The 17818-nt window shown below is 43.1% G+C and overlaps 1 protein-coding gene across 10 annotated transcripts in view; it reads right to left on the bottom strand.

Annotated features, from left to right (window-relative positions):
• KLF12 (KLF transcription factor 12) overlaps window positions 1-17818 on the bottom strand; it is a 519070-nt gene that overhangs the window by 9601 nt on the left and 491651 nt on the right. The gene's annotated exons all lie outside the window — the stretch shown is intronic.

Genomic DNA, 17818 nt, shown 5'->3' with positions numbered 1-17818 from the left:
AGAAATCAAGGCACGCAAGCTTGGGTGCTCCGTCACTTTTCCGTTACAAACCTGCCAGCACTCGATTTGGGAAAACTGCTGTTCTCAGTGCAATTTCCACGTGGGAAGCCTTTGTCAGGAGATCTTACCATTTCATCAGCACACGTTTGGGGTTGGGCTGGTGAGAGTTTTGATCTCATCTTTCCTGCTGGGACATCTGGCGAGTCGGTTAACTGGATTATGGGCAGTTACTCTGCAGCCACAATATCAAAGGCGTAGATTGACTGCCACTGGATAGGATCATCGCAGGGGACTGCAAAGGACTGTGAGAGCTCTTCCAAGTTTATTGTGTCTTTAAGACCAAAGAGGGGCCAGCGCTGTGGCGCAGGAGGTAAAGCTGCCGCCTGCAGTGCCGGCATCCCATATGGGCACCAGTTCTAGTCCTGGCTGCCTCCACCTTTGATCCAGCTCTCTGCTATGGACTGGGAAAGCAGTAGAAGATGGCCCAAGTGCTGGGCCTCTGCACCTGCGTGGGAATCCCCGAAGAAGCTCCTGGCTCTTGGCTTTGGATCAGCACAGCTCTGGCCATTGCAGCCAACTGGGGAGTGAAGCAGCGAATGGAAGACCTCTCTCTCTCCTTCCTTCCTTTCCTTTTCTCCCTCCCTCCCTCCCTCCCTCCCTCCCTCTCTCTGCCTCTCCTTCTCTCTCTGAGGAACACTTTTAAATAAATAAGTAAATCTTAAAAAAAAAAAAAAAGATCAAAGAATTATACAGCAAAGTTAGTTATGTCATGTTCAATAGTCTCAACAACCCCCCCCCTCCCCTGCACGGAAACACACATACTGTATCCTTACCTGGTTCAAGGCTATTTTAGGACACAATGCCCATGTGCTACATTTCAGTAAGAGTTAAAGCACCTCACTAGCCCTAGCAATAAGGTATTAAGTAGACAGTTTTCATCAACATCTACTTTTGCTCGTCCGTGGGGAAGAATCCGAGACTGCTGAATAGTGTCAAGCTTAAATATATTTTTCAGGGCTTATGAATCACGGTGAGCCCCAAAGAATCAAGTCGGCCCCAGTGCTGAAAGTCCTGGTAAAAAAGCAGTGTGAAAAAGTATGTAATTTGACCAGGTCCCTCAGTCAACTTGTAAGGACAGTAAAATATGCAAAGACTGCACTGGGGAAAGATACACTCTCCATTGTCCAAGTGAGCTCCCGGGGACAGCGGGACAATAGTTGACCCAGGTGCACTGTTTTCCTGGCTCTCATTCAGAATGGAAGCCCTGTCCCCATGCAACCCCACAAAAACTGATCCCTCCTTCCACCCCTTCCACCCCTTCCACCCCTTCCAGAGTCTACAACGTACTTCTTGGCCACACATGGCCTCTGGTGAAAACGTCTACGATAGGAAGGGAGCTACACTTGCTGTCTCTGCGTACAGGACTGCAAAATGCGAATTATTAACCCCACTTCATAGATGAGGAAGTGACTCAGCCAAGGCCAGGAGAAACAAGTCTGTGGCTCGGAATCCAGTGCTCTTCACCTTGCTGCACTGGAATGCATAATTCTTACCCCATCTAAGCTCTGTCACGTCCTCACAGTTAGCTTAAGTACTTCCAGTGCTTTTCCCCAATTAAAGATCCTTTAGGTCTCATACTGGCAGTCGTTAGTCCCAATTCAATTCCTACTTCTATTACATCCACTATCAGAATACACTGTAAGTATTTTGTTTCGATGGCTTTCTCCATCCATTTCTGATTGGAAGTCAGGGACCATATCTACTATTTCAGTATCCTGGGGACATAATAGTTGCCAAGCAAGTACCTGAAGGAACAGAACTGCCACACACACACACACACACACACACACACGGAGCCATGCACACAGGAAAATACTAAGCTCCATAAGGTAAGATGTACAGGGAATGCCTCCATGGGAAAACTAGACCAAACTGGACTCGGTAGTTTTCATTCAACTGTTAAATCAATGTGGTCTATATGACCCCTGTAGGATCAAGTGGCCCTTTCAGAAGACAGTGAATAGTTCCGACCTGTTAAGACGGGAAATGCTGATGCACTAATTGTGGCCCACAGGAAGCGCCAGGTTACCCTGAAAGGGCTGCTTTCAGATAAAGCCTCCTGGCTGCACTGACCCAAATAGAACTCCAACTTCTGATTCGTCTGGTTGTCCTAAGGAGACAAAACCTGCATTCGTGTATGTCTACCGACCAGAGGCTGACAGAAGCTTAAAAAAACCAATCAGCAAAATCCTAATGTGAAAAGACTGAGAGTCCACTAGAGAGCACATCGAGGGCAACTACTGACATGTTTTTACATGTTACGTGTCGTCTCTATGACATTTATGTCATGAACATGGGTCCTAAGAAATGAAGCTTGAGCTGAAGCCAGAACACCTGTCTTTGGTACACTGAGCTAGGCTAGCTGGCTGCTTGTCACACAGGGGCATCTCCTAGCTGCCACCCAGGTTACTATGGGACTAACTACTGACAGTAGAAGACCTAAAGAGGAAAGAACAAAGGATCCTTTTACTTGGGGAAAAGCACTGGTCAGTTGTGTGGTAGGAGAACCTGCGTTTCTCTCTTGGTGGGGAAGTGGTGTACGAACTGGAAAACCTGCTAGACCCGGCCTTGGCCATTCCAGATGGTAGAGGAAGGGGCTCTGTAGCCAGGATAGACCCAAAGGTAAGTAGGGGCAAAGAGAGGCAGGCAAGAGCTTCTAGGCTCCTCTCCAGGAGGGTGGGAGAAGCTGGCAAGATCCACAGGGAGAGTTCATGATCTCAGGTGCTCTCTAGACTTCTTTGCTCATCCAACTTAGGCAACTGAAATTCTCTAATGTCTTCCTCAAAATGCTACCAGTCATATTCTGACTTTCATTCTAGCTGTTTACTAATAGTAGCTCTTTCTACTTGAAAATATATACCAGCGGCTGGTAAACTGTGGTCCCCATTTTTACATTTTTCTTTTGAAATTTTTATGCATTTATTTGACAGACAGAGGTAGAAAGAGAGAAAACCCTCATCTGTTGGTTCACTCCTCAAAAGCCCGTGCAATGGTTGCAGCAAGGCCAGGGCCAGAGCTAGGAGTTGGGAATACAATCCAGGTCTCCCACATGCGTGGCAAGTACCCAGCTACTTGAGCCAACATTACTGCCTCCCCAGGGACACATTACCCGGAAGCTAGAGTATGGACCTATAGTCGAGCATCAAACCCAGGGACTTCAAGAGGGGGCGTTAACCACTAGGCTGAATGCTCTCCCTCATTTTTCCATTTTTAAAGGAAAAAAGAAAGAGAAATATCTTGTACACATGAAAATGATATGAAATTAAAATTTTAACGTCCGTAAGTAAGTTTCTACTGGAACACAGTCACATTTGTTTACACACTGCTCTGGTTATTTCTCAGTGACAGCAGAGGTGAGTGGTTGCAACACTGAGTGACTTTCAATGCCTAAGATATTTACTGTCTGGCAGCTGGGAGTAATATTTCCTGAGCTGTGATGTAAGAGATGGACACCCCTGCGTCTTGTAGACTTCTTGAATGCTAATTTATTGAATGGAGGTATACATTACATATTGTTAGTCTGGGATGGGGGAGTGAGGAGATATTTTGGTGATGGTGTAACCACTCATTGTCAAATTAGGATTCCTGATTCCAATCCTAACAGTCCTCTCAGTATTATACACATGTGACATGTCATGTCAAATACCGTAAATCGAGAGTTCTGGGTAAGAGGAAATGAGTCACTCCGTTAAAAGGCTAACCCAATTTTATCAGATGTTAAAAAATATCTTTAAGATCTCTTCTGCATTAAAAATAGGAAAAAGTACACAGCAGTGTTTGGTGTGGTGCTAAGATAATGCTTAGGATGCCTGCATCCCATATGAGAATGCCTGGGTTTGAGTCCTGGTTCTACTTCTGACCCAGCTTCTTGGCTAAAGTATAACCCGGGAGGTAGCAGATGATGGCTCAAGTTCCTGGGTCTGTGCTACCCATGTGGGAGGCTTGGACTGAATTCCTGGCTACTGGCTTTGGCTTGGCCCAAATCTGGCTGTTGCTGGCATTTGGGTGGTGAGCCAGTGGGTGGAAGATCTCTTGTCTATCCTGACTCTGCCTTTCAAATAAATAAAAATTTATTTAAAAAGTAAAGTAACATCACCTAAGAGGGCAAGGGTCAGACTGGTGTGTGGGTCAGGAATGTCTCTTTGTAGTTCACCTGGTAACCAAAAGCAAAATTCTATATAATAATGGCATCCTGCCCATTTCTAACTCCTTTAAGTGTGGTCGTGTTTCAATGGCCACTGTATTGTGCATGATGGTGATTTACGAGTCTGTGGGGTCTTGGAAGGGGCATATAATTTGAGAGAGATCAATGAGCAGGAGTTCCAATGTTTGGAATCGTTTTTAAGATGGATATTTTGCAGGGGCAGGGGAAGGCAGAGAAAGCATCTACTGGCAGCAAGGATTCAACAGAGCCTGCAAAAGTGGAACAGGGAAACAGTGCAAAACTTGAAAAGTAGTCCGTGAGGTGTGAGCAAGTCTAATCAGAAACCAAGAGAGACAAAGGAACAGGCCTCAGAAACACAAAAGCAAATACTTAACTGCTTCAGGAGGGAAAGTGATGAAAACACCAGATAAGCTTATCCTGGAGACTAAGCAACTCGGGAAGGCACGTAATAAAGGAAGGCACGTAATAAAGGAAGGCACGTAATAAAGATGCAGACTTTCTTCACGGGTGTAGGGAGAAGGGAAGAAGCTATTAGAAAATGAGTGTTGAAGAATTTTCCTTGATGATTTCCTTACCAACATATCGGGCAAGCATTTGGCCTAGCAGTAGGATGTGAGAGCCTGGATTCAAGTCCCAGGTCCACTCCCATTCCAGCTTCCTGCAAACGCAGGCTCTGGGAGGCTGAGGGCATGGCTGAGGCAGCTGAGTCTCTGCCAGCCACTTGGGAGACCTGGATTACATTTCTGGCTCCTGGTATTTGAGGAGCGAATCAGTGGATGGGAGATCTCTGCCTTGCTGCCTCTGTCTCTCCCTCTCTCCCTGTAAAACGAATAAATGAGTACAATGTATGCTTTCCAAAAAAAAGAAAGAAAAAAAAAAAAGAAAAATGCTATGGATAATATTGCCCATGTTGTCTTACAAATAAAACATGCTCTCTTCTTAAAAAACAAAAACAAAAACACATAATGGGCAGGCAAGGCACAGTAGTCAAGCTGCAGCTTGGGATGCTCAACTCCCAGATAGAAGTGCCAGCTCCGCTCCCGGGTACTGGGCTTCTGACCCGGCTTCCTGTTAATATACCTGGGAAGCAGCAGGCGATGGCTCGAGTGCTGGAACCCCTGCTAATCATCTGGGACACCTGAATGGAATTCTAGGCTCCTGGTTTTGGCCTGGCCGAGCCCTGGCTATAGTGGGCATTTAGGGAGCAGAACAACAGATAGAAGACCTCTCTCTGGGGCTGGCACTGTGGCGTCAATAGCTAAGCCTCTGCCTGTGGAGCTGGTATCCCATGTGGGCGCTGGTTTGTACCCTAGCTGCTCCTTTACCAATCCAGCTCTCCGCCTGTGGCCTGGGAAAGTAGTGGAAGTTTTTGGGCCCCTGCACCCACGTGGGAGATCTGGAAGAAGCTCCTGGCTCCTGGTTTCAGATTGGCCCAGCTCTGGCTGCTGCAGCCATTTGGGGAGTGAACCAGCAGATGGAGGACCTTTTTTTCTGTCTCTCCCTCTCTCTGTCTGTAGCTCTGCCTCTCAAATAAATAAAAATCCTAAACAAACATCCCCCCCTCCAAGTAAATGAAAAAAAAAAAAAACAGCATAAAAAAGAGTGACCCCCCAAGATCTTCAACTTTGCCTCCAGAATTCGAGGCTGAGTAAAAGAGAAAGAGAGAGGGGGGACATGGTGACTCTGGCCAGGCAGGGAGCTGGCTTCTGCCCCTCATTCAAAAGAGACCCAGGTTTCAATTAAATGTGCCCAACACTTAGCATTTCATTAAAAAAAATCAATAAATGTTCTTTTGGGACTAATCAAGTTTTGGAAATGGATGCGAAAAAGCTTTAGCAGCTACGCATTGTGTTTAACTGCATATTGCATCTTAAACTTGAGCTTCAAAGCAATTTAAAATGTACGATCTTTTAAACACATCAAGATAAAATAAACTAACTCCATGATGTGGGGAAAAAAACTAATTAAAATGATAAATAAGCTGGAAGGCTATAATGAAGAACTGAATCTTTCTTCCATCTTCTCTTTCCTTGAAAAACTGGCTAGAAAGTAGAAAGCTAAATTTAATTTTTTTAAGAGTCTGTGTTAGGGTCAGAGTGGTAGGCGAATTTTCCATGAAAACATTCCTATGAACAGAGACGGTTTGGACAATACCAAGAATCGGACATCTGCCAGGCCAGGCTGCTATCTCACCCAGTGGTTCTGCCGTCATTTCTTCAGGAATAGTGAGTTTCCCCAAAATCCATTCAAACTGGGATTCTGCAAATATTTTATTAAAAATTGTTTTCCTTGGAAAAAACACTAAAAATAGTATGTACCCACCTCCTATGCTCCCTTTGTCTAAACCACAAGCACACATAGAACCCTTTTTGGCAAAATCCTTCAAAATAACCTTTGGTCTTAACTCTACCATCAGATCATCTTTGAGTTGGGTTACATATATTAATTCTAAAAAAAGTTCTGAAATTATAGAAAAAAGCTTATGAAAGGACTTCAACAAGTTCTTAGAAAACTGAAAGATAACTTTATTTTGATGCAAAAAACTGAAATCCACCCAGACTGTCTTCAAAAAACACATTTTCCATATACTGTTTGAAGACTCCTTATTTACCAGTAAGTCTTACTATGTGATTTTTTAAATTGCTATATTAAAATCATTAATATACAAGAAAAATCAAAGGACGCTAGCTGGGTTGTTAGTAAGTAGCTGGGTGGTGACACACCACTCTTTAGGGTATACTTTATTAATTTCTAGGTTTTCAGTTCTGAAGTATTGGCCTCTTTGTCTCATGATGAATTCTTAGGCCATTTCCACCTTTTGTATTTTTTAAAAAGAATTTGATCATTTTCAGCATAACCTGTTCTCCGTTTCTGTAAGAAACCTAACTATGAAAATATCTGGAAAAGGAGCATGTTAACCAAAACTAATAGCAAGAGCTTCTATTTTTCAAAGTGAAACAATCCTCAAGATTAAAAATGAGAACATATCAAAGAATGAGAGAGTTTGCTATCTTTTCTTTCTAAAAACTTTTCAAGGTCATGGTTGGGGTTCACAGTAAATACAATTTTATATGGGCACAGCCACCTTGGGTGTATAAGTGACCGCATGCATGTGTGTGTTGTGTATGTAATCACCTGTGCACTGCACAGGAATGTGTGTGTATTTGTGGGTATTATTTAAATAGAGTAAATGTCCTGGGCCACTTATTAATTAACTGTTCTGGGAAAATGAAAACTCACATCAGAGGTTTTTTTTTTTTTCCTTTCCTTCTTTCTTAAAACAGTCAACAAAGTGATTTATTATGAGAATGGCTGTCTCTTTCAATTTTGGTTAAAGAAAAGGATTAAGAGTCACTAAATGCATTTCTGTGACATTTACCCAGCAGAAGGCATAATAAAGTCTAAAGAAAACACCGGCTATTGAATGGATTCCCCAAACCCACCAAATAAAAATAACTTTTTCAGGGCCCTCCCATCTGACCATCTGAAATGCTGAAAGGTGAACGTGTACCGAGACAAAAGACAGGTGCCCTTTCTTATTAAAATGACATGTGAACACTGCCTTAGAGGAATGTGCACGTTAAAAAAGCCTGCATTTAACAACACACCCGTGTTCTCATCGGCTTCTATTATTTTCTCAAGCAACTGAAAGGAACACCTTTTGCAACAGGAAGCACAGGCATTTTCTGAGGTTCAGAAGTGCATTTCTGAAATATGTCCCTGTTTAACTTTTATAAAGTTACAGGGCCCCAGACACTGACAAATGCGCTTCATTACATTCAAGGCTCGACATATTTGCTGTGACAATCTGCTCCACTTGAAGAATGGTATTTGCATATGAGGGGGGAGGGAGAATCAAGATTCCTATCTTGTCTTCTGGTTTCTGTTACATTAGTTCATAAAAGTTCACAGAACCTTAGATCGGGAAGGAAATCAGGTGCTTTCAGGAGGAGGAAACAGAAACCCACAGCTCAAGAAAGAATGGCGACTTCAACAAACAAGAGCTCCCAACTCGTCCAGATTCTTCCCCCACCTCACCCCCCAGGTGAAGGAAGGTAGCATAAATTTCTAGGCTCTCAAAGCAGGCAAACACGCAGCCAAATGCAGGCTCGGTCACTGATCTGCAGCTGAATCTTAGGCTGGAGAGCTGGTTTCTCCATCAGCAAAAAGGGAAAACAACCGAAAGCCACAGCACTGCTGTGAACTCAAAAGTGCGCACGGCGGGGCTGGCACTGAGGTACGGTAGGTAAGGCTGATGCCTGCAAGGCCTGCATCCCATATGGGTGCTGGTTCAAGTCCTACCTGCTCCACTTCTGACCTAGCTCCCTACTAACAGCCTGGGAAAAGCAGCAGAAGATAGTCTAAATGCATGGGTCCCTGCCACCCACACGGGAGACCTGGAAGAAGCTCCTGGCTTCGGCCTGGCCCAGCTCTGGGTGTTGCGGCCATCTGCAGAGAGAACCAGTGGGTGGAAGCTCCTTCTCTCTAACTCTTTCAAATAAATAAATAATTTCTTAAAAAACATGCATATGCTACATGCCCAGCCAATGACAGGTGTTCAGACAAGTATATTTACTTTTCTAGTTATAAAATTCATGACTTTTCTGTTTTGCAAAGTATTATAAATAACATGAAATTAAAATAATTCTGTTGGATATTGTTGAGGAATGAATTAAGGCTTTTGATGAACTCAAGGCCAATCTGGATCCCTTTCTTTCTTTTTTCACATCTGACGCACAAAACTACTCTCTGGGCCGAGCAGCCTCATCTATTTTATAACATGGTTGATCTACTTGCTGTCATCAGTTCTAACAAGTAACCAACATGCAGTGTCTGTCCCACTGGATTGTCTAGATTGCCTTAATCTTTCACATTATGTATAAGCAAAGACCAAGTAGGTCCCCTGTCTTCCCCATGCAATTTTATAATGGGTATCTCTGATAAAGCTAATATCTGATCAAACAATACATTCCAGGTACTTTGTTCTAAGAGCTCTGTGGATATTAATTCCTTCACTGTTGACAAGTTCCTAATGAAATGGCTGCAATAAGTTAACACAATTCGCCCAGAGTTCTCCAGTTAGTGTGTCTTAACCACTGCTCAAACTGTCTCTCAACATTTTTAATTACTGCTTTAAAAAGCCAAGATAGCGGGGCCAGTGAGATGCAGTTGGTAAAACCATTGCTTACGATGTTGGCATCCCATATGGGTACTGCTCATGTCCTTGTTGCTCCACTTCTGATCCAGCTCCCTGCTAATGTGCCTGGGAAAAACAGTGGAAGATGGTTAAAGTGCATAGGGCCCTGCCATCCATGCGGGAGACGCAGATGAAGCTCCTGGCTTTGGTCTGGCCATTGAAGCCATCTGGGGGAGCGAATCAGCAGATGAAGAGCTCTCTGTCTCTCTCTTTATAACTTTTTTAAATAAATAGATAGATAGATAGATAGATAAATCTTTTTTAAAGCCAAGATATTTGCTCAGAATGGAACACACTGAGAATGTGAATTAGTAGTTACAGAACAGACACTACTGTAAACACAAAGGCTCGCCCTTCTCACCTAGAAATCAACAATAATGCACAAAAATACTGTATAATAAAATATTCATGACTGACAGTAAAAAGTTCAAGGCCAAAGAATAATATTTTATTTGGCCATTCTGAGTTTATACAGCTTCAGAGTCCACTATCCAAAATGCTTGAGCCCAGATGTGTTTGCATTTTTGATTATGGAATATTTGCACATATATTATATGGTATCTTGGGGATGGGACCCAAGTCAAAATACAAAATTCATTTACATTTCATGTATTGGGGCCAGTCTATGGCACAGTGGGTTAAACCACCATGTGCAAGGCCTGCAACCCACACCAAGAGTTAGTTTCAGACCTGGCTGCTCCATTCCTGATCCATCCCTGTAAAGCTCTTGGGAAGGTACCAGAAGATGGCCCAATTATTTGGGCACCTGGCACAATGTGGGAGTCCCTGGCTCCCGGCTTCAGCCTGGTCCAGCCCTGGCTGCTGTGGCCATCTGGGCAGTGACCCAGTGGATGGAAGATCTTTCTCCTTCTGCGTCTTCCGCTCTATCACTTTGCCTTTCAAATAAATAAATCTTTAAAATAATATTTCATATATTCTTTCTACACCTAGCCTAAAGGTAATTTTATATATTGTCGATGTATTTGCTTTTTTAAGATTTATTTACTTGAAAATCAGAGTTACACAGAGAGAAGAAAAGGGAGGGAGGGAGAGAGGGAGAGAGAGAGAGAGAGAGAGGGAGAGGTCTTCCATCTGCTGGTTCACTCCCCAATTGGCTGCACTGGCCAGATTGTGCTGATCCCAAGCCAGGAGCCAGGAGCTTCTTCCAGGTCTCCCATGCGGGTATAGGGGCCCAAGGACTTGGGCCATCCTCTACTGCTTTCCCAGGCCATAGCAGGGAGCTGGATTGGAAGTGAAGCAGCTGGGTCTCGAACTGGCGCCTGTCGCTCCCCCTCTTCGTGGAGGAACGACACAGGACCCTGCGCTGTTCTTTCGTCTGCTCGGCCCTCCCCGGGTTTGCTGCTGGTTCTTCCCGGGTTGGCTACTATCCCTTCCACCTCCGTGGAAGGGCAGTTCCCCCTGGCCACATTCCCCACTTCCGCAGGGGAGCGGCACACCGCCGGCCGGTTCTCTCGGGGGCTGCACAGGTGTTCCCTTAGATGTTCCCCTTAGATGTTCCTGGTGAATGCCGTCTCTCTCCTCCTTTATAGTCCTCCTCTGCCAATCCCAACTCGGCTGCCCACACGCCGAGTACGCTGCTCTCCAATCAGTAGCAAGTCCTACAGTTTATTGGTTGAACTGGAGGCAGCTGTGCGGAAGCTGTTTACTTCTCTCCCAGCGCCATATTGTGGGAGAGCAGATGCATAGAATAAGTCTTAATTCCAGTAACTCAGTCCAGTCCGGGCTGCTCCCCACAGGCGCCCATACAGGATGCTGGCACTTCAGGCCAGGGCGTTAACCCACTGAGCCACAGTGACGGGCCGCATCTGCATTTTGGCTGCAACCCATCACAGGATGTCATGTGCAGAATTCTCCATGTGTGGGGTCATGTCAGCACTATAAAAGTTTTAAATTTTAGAGCTGGATTTTGGGCTTTCAGAATTGGGTTGCTCAACCTGCATTTTCATGTAGTGACACCATTTATTTTCTTAGATATCTCAGTTTCTTTTGCAAACATTTCTTTCTTTACCTGTAGCACAAATGTTGCCCAAGACTATGACTTTGATTTCCCACCTGTAGAGTAGGTTCCCTTGGTTCCCATGGTTTCCACCACAAGTTACAAAGGGGAGGATTTTAAGTATCTGGGCCTTAGTTTCTTTCCTAAGCACCTGAGAGGGAGATAAGACATTTCCAACTGGTGGTCCGAGGCAACCTTAGCATGACCAGAACTCTACTCAACAAGACCACCTGAACAAGACATGTTCCTCCTTCTGTGTTGCTAAGAAAAAAGTAACCTCCCGCCCTCCCAGTCTCATTTACCTAGGTACTAGTCATAGATCTCTGCAGTTGGGGAGATTTCTTGGGCCCTCCCTCTCCATTACTTCTACCCTGATCATGACATCGCTGGCTCTACTTTCCAAACATCTGTCCGGGCTGTCCGCTCCAGCTTGTCCCTACAATGGTGGCGGATCTGTGTTAGGTTCTTGTGCTTTTCTCCAGAACCAGCTTCTGATGGGTTTGTTTCCCTGTCTTAGGTCTGACCTCCCCGCCCCCTCCAGTGTATTGCCCGAGCTGTGCTCCAAGACAATTTTCTGAAAAACAATCTGATCCCATCATTCCCTAGTCCACGGTCTCCTGGGCACGCTGTTGTAAAAACTCTCATGGCCGCCAGCTGTGGTTGAGGACTTTCCCGTCTGTCTACCCTCCTTAGCAGTGCAGTACTGAGGAGGGCTTTGAGCCTTCTCCATCCCCGTGGCCCCTGGGTTAACCCAGTGCTTGGTGTTAATAAACACTTGTTGAGGAACTGAATGAAACTAATTAAAATACTTCCCATTGTTTATTTTCAAAAAGAGTCAACCAAAGAGGAATCTATTTCGTGAGGCAGAGTTTATTGCTTGCATTCTATCTATTCAATGGTCTTTTCTAGTGTAATGAATTAGAATGTAGGTTTTCAAAAAGTAAACTAAATTTTGGAGGTTTCATTTAAAACTGCGGACACAGGTCTAGTCCGCAAATAAATATCTTATTTTCATCTTTAAAATCAGTAAACTGAATTTCAGCGACTGAAATTTTTTAGCTGTTAGTTTTTTAAAAAGATTTAATTGTTTGTTTATTTGGAAAGCAGAGTAGGGGATATCTCCATCCACTGTCTCACTCCCCAGATGGCTACAACAGCCTGGGCTGAGCTAGCCTGAAGCCAGGGGCCAGGAACCCTAGTTGGGTCTCCCACATAGGTGGCAGGAACTCGAGCACTTGAGCCATCATCCATTGCTTCCCAGGCATGTTAGCAGAGAGCTTTATAGGAGGCTGAGTAGCTGGGCCTCAAACCTGCACTCTGATATGGGATGAAGGTGCCTAAGCAGTGGCTTAACCCACTGCACCATACTACCTATCACATTATGAAGATTTTTTTAAGTGAATTAAACTGTCTCAAGCATTATGAATAAACATTATTTTTACAATAGATTCAGCTAATTTTGCCATTCAGGATAAGATGGCCGACAATTGCAATCTTGTCATTCTCAGGAAAGACAAACGTTGGAGTGAATATTACCCCACCCTCCTTCTAATTCAGCTTTGATAGACAGATGGATGAAACAAGGCAAAAAGCCAAAGATCACAGGATCCACAGGCATTTCAAACTTTCTACTGTCACTGTGATTTTACTGCTATAATCAACAGAATTTCTTTAAAAAAACTTGTTTATAATTTATTTATTTAACTTAGATAACAATTGGTAGGCTGTCTTGGAAGTCTTTTCTAAATATCTGAAAAAAGTTCAACTTGCTTGTTCAATGGAAAAAAATTAAAAACAAAATTTCTATGAAATATGCACCAGCCTGAATACCTACATTCAGATCATTATACATCTTCAACATATTATTTTTTTTTTCTTTGTAAGAGGAAGAGGGGAGGTGAAATGGGGGGAGGATACGTCTACTGGTTCACTTCCCAAACGCCTGCAACAGCCAGGGCTGGGCCAGGCCGTAGCCGGGACCCCAACATTCAATCCAGGTCTCTCATGTGAGTGCGAGGACCCACGCACTTCAGTCATTAAGTGCTGCCTCCCGGAGTGCACATTAGCAGGAGGCTAGATCACAAGCAGAGGAGTTAGAACTTGAACTTGCACTCCTATATGGGATGCAGTAGCCCCGAGTGCCGGCTTCACTGCTGTGACAAAGGCTTAGCTGGGTCCAATATGTTTCTGAATAGTCACTGTCTCTGATAGGTTAAAATAACTCCTTCCACAGTAACAAAACCAAACGCAACACTTTCAGAACATCTCGCCACCAACCTAGATTTTGGGTTTTCTTGCCTCGAGGTGACATGTAAGTCTGATTATTTGCAAAGGTGGGGGAGTACAGGAGTTCAGGGCACCCCCTCAGGCAGGACCAATTACTCCCCTAGTGTTAATGTAGATAGAGCTCACTCCTGGTTTTCCTATCATGTTTTCCATGGTGGAATTTCCAGCCATTGCTGTTTCCTTCACCAGATTTAGGACTCCCCGCTGTCTTCCACACTGTATTCAAAGCGCTGTGTCCTGAACAACCACACTCAAGGGCTGCCTATTTAGTTTTATTTAATGTGTATGCTTCTAAGTCCATGTCTTCTTGCTGGCTTTCTCACAAGAAAGTTTTAGTTTACTTTCAGAAAAAGTCTTAAAAATAGACCATTTCACGTCACTTGGGACCTTATTCCGTCAAAGGCTGGAATGGGCAATGAGAAACAGGTAGGTTCTGCCAGGTAGACGTGCTGAGGAATGCGGCTCTACTGACCAGATGGGACAGGCAGGACGTTAGAAAATTCGCCTGAGATCAGGTGTAATGATAACAGCACAGGCCCTAGAGAAACCTGAGGTTCAGTTTGTAGCTCCTCTGCTTTTTCAATACCTGGCCAAAGACAAGGGTTTCAACTTCACAACTTTAAAGGGATTTGCATGGAAAATATTGTATATAAATTACTTGCACAATGCTTGGGACCCTGCAGGTCCTCAGGAATTATCAGCTCCCTCCTGCCATGATATCTCTCTGTGTTACGTACATGCTCTGCATCTTCAAAATCTTCCTCTTCCCTATCCTCTCGCCCACTCAGAAGTGTTTCCTGCACCCCCTTCTCTCTGCCATCAATAGGTGGCACAGGGAAACAGACTGCGTGCTCTAGGGCAAGGGGGATGCAGCTTCTACTTGCCTAGCAAAGGAGCTGGCCCGAGAGCTCAGCGGACAAGACGGCACTGAGGCAGTCTGTGACACACACACAGGAGGGGTTTCCCAAGAGAGGAGGTAAGAAGAAGGGGGCAGCGAGGCAGCCATTTCAGCTCAGGGCACAGCATGGAATGAATGAGCCCCCACCCGGAGATTCATCCTTTGTAAGGCTGAGGGATAGGGGGAAACTGGGATATAGGCAGCAACTGAGGTTTACCAGGTGAATGGGACACAGGTGAGAAGGGTCATTCATATCCAGCTTAGGAAGGTGTGCCCAGGGTCCTGGTCATAAGCAGACAGCAAACACTGTGTTCTCCCTTGCAATTTTGTTTGCACTTGACTATTCATATGAGTCTTACCTAGAGTCCTTACAGGTCAGTTACCGAAGACGGAGGCTATGCCTCCTTCCTGCCCTGTGTTCTTCTTGCATGCCAAGAAACACTTGCTTAGTTAAATCTGTCTACGATTGGATCCTTTCAAAGGAAGGACCGCTGTGTTTTACTAAGTATTTACAATGTATTCTTCAAAAGACTGCTTACGCTATCATTTAATTATGATGAGGACAAAAAGGGCTCATTAAATAAGTTTCACCCCAAGTTTTCTGAATTAGTAGTCTGAAGCAAAGAAATTATACAATTAGGGCGCATTGCGATGAGTGAATGCTAAATTATCCAGACTTTTTACTTTGAACCTACCTACTGTGTACAAAAACATATCCATAGCTATACTTATACACAAACAATTTCAATTCAACAAATAGTTAATGAGTTCCTGTGTTGCATTAGTCACTGAATTTATTTCAGTAATACAACTGATATCCTCCTATGGTAATTATGCAATGACTTAATCCATGGGTTTATTAAAGTTCAAGTTAAAAAAGAAAACTTGAGATTCATACAAGTCAGGTAGTTCGCTAAGGTCACCCGCGGTTAGGGACCAGAGAGAGATTCAAACTTTTTCTCCTGACTTCAACTTCACTGATATTTCTATTGTATTTTCTGATTTCTCAGCAGCATCTCATTGCTTTGGTTTGACATGGATTGTCACCTCTGAAAGTCACGTTCAAGTCTGGTCCCATTAAGAAGTATTAGGAAAGAGGTGGGACCAGATGTGTGCTTAAGAGGTGATTCATGCTTTGCCTTCATGAAAAGATTAATCTATTCATTCAATTAATGGATTAATGAGTAAATGAGTTATCTTTAGAGTGGGCCTGCTACAAAAGTCAATGTGACCAAGTCTCTTGGGCATTCATTATCTCCCATCATGTAATCTGGGGGCTGTGCCAGTAAGTGGACCATTCCTGGAGCTGGCTCCTCAACTTTGGATCAGAACCATGAGCCAAACATAAACCTCTTTCTTTTCTAACTTACTCAGCTATAGTATTGTGTTATTCACAACAGAACATGGAGTGAGACATCCAGCGGCTCACATCTGGGGGATGTTTGGTCAGGATTTACGGGCAACTTCCTGGGGAGAACTGTCCCCTGAAAAATGTTAGCTTGTTCTTGAATGATTTATTATCTTGGTGTCACCAAACCCTAAGCTTTATCCAACAAGAAGTCTAGACAGGGGATCTGAAATAGAATTTTACGTGGATTGAGTTATTCAACTACTGGATCTAGATGTGAAGACATGAACTGGAGCACCCAATTGTCTGATGGAAAGATAGAGCAACATCGTACATCTGTGAACCAAAGGTCACCAGGATGCACAGCCGTCTTCTTTGTAGAACAATCCTCAGATTACTTTAGAATTTCATTCAGTAAAAGATGTCAAGTTAGAAGCAAGAAATACAGGAATAGTAGCAAAAAATAAGGGACAAATAAAAAAGTGAAAAAGTTATGGAAGCAGCAGGCATTTGAGATCAATGTATGTGTGTCATGTCTTCACATATTTCAAATATATAACCAAGTGCAACTGTTATATAATATGCTGATCATAGTACTTTAAAGTACATCAAGGGTCATTAAATGATGCGTAGTTTCCTGTATTTGTAAACGTAGAGAACACATGTTTTAGGAATTGTGAGATCAGAATTCAGTAATGTTTTGAGCATCCATGTGCATAAACTTTGAGCATACACTTTCTTTATGTTCAAATCCAGACATGAAGTCAGATTTATAGAACTTTGTGACTGCCTTAAGTTTACTAATTTTTAAGTGTACTGATTTTTAAAGGACACTATTTTCATATGAGTTAGATTGATGACTAAATGTCATAAAATTATCAGAGCACAAGGTTTCAATTTAAAACATAAAATATTTCCAAATTCATTTAAGACAGTATTTCTGTGTTGCAATTACTTTTAAAAACCTGATTTTCAATTTAGCTTTACTTTTTCTTTTCTTTTTTGATCATTAAATGTGATGTTCTGCAGAACACCGAGAATCACCTTCCACTTTAATGTCACGTCATCCGTACCACGGGAGAGTTCCAATTTCCTCTTTCAGATCCTGGTCTAGATTAGAACCAACATCTGGTTCTCGTGCACCATCTAGTGGCTGTAAGAATCACTAATGCCTGAGGGTTATTTGCTTGAGAAACTGCTACAGTATTTTTGGGAAAAAGTGACAACTGTAGAACAGAAATAATAGATTAATGTTATTATTCTCTTCTACAATTCAAATTTTAAAAAACTGATAAATACAATTATTAAAATGAAGGAAACCTGTAGAACCTAGTAGTACAAATTTAAAGGAGTACACTAATTTAAATATGCTGCTTATTCATTTAAATGCACTATAAAATGCTTCATGTAGAGGGGACACAGTGGTGAATTTAGGCTGGTGAATACGAATAATGAACCAGCTGACAATTACATGCAAGTGATAAGATATATGTGTTCTTCCTTTCTTACCTGCCTTAAATGATTTAGTGCAGGCATTAGTAAAGGCATTTAAAAATTCTTGCTCATATCTCCATGTTACTACTTAAATTTAATATACTTCATGGTTTCTAAATGTATTTAATTGTTTTTAAATTAAAAATAAGCCCTCCTCAGCATTTGTTTCACTCTAAATTCCATGCTAATATCTAGAAAACATTTGCCTTTCATATTCCAGAAAATACGTTTAAATGTCTAAGTCCTAAACAATGATCAGCTGCCGACAAAGTACAAAACCAAGTGCTAAAGGCAAAACTGACAAGACTTTCTCAAAGTTTCTCACCGTTGTCTGCTCCCCTCCCATTGCGTGT

Source organism: Oryctolagus cuniculus, chromosome 9 (genome assembly GCF_964237555.1).
Source record: "Oryctolagus cuniculus chromosome 9, mOryCun1.1, whole genome shotgun sequence".
NCBI lineage: Eukaryota > Metazoa > Chordata > Mammalia > Lagomorpha > Leporidae > Oryctolagus > Oryctolagus cuniculus.
This window is presented reverse-complemented; position numbering and strand designations above follow the sequence as displayed.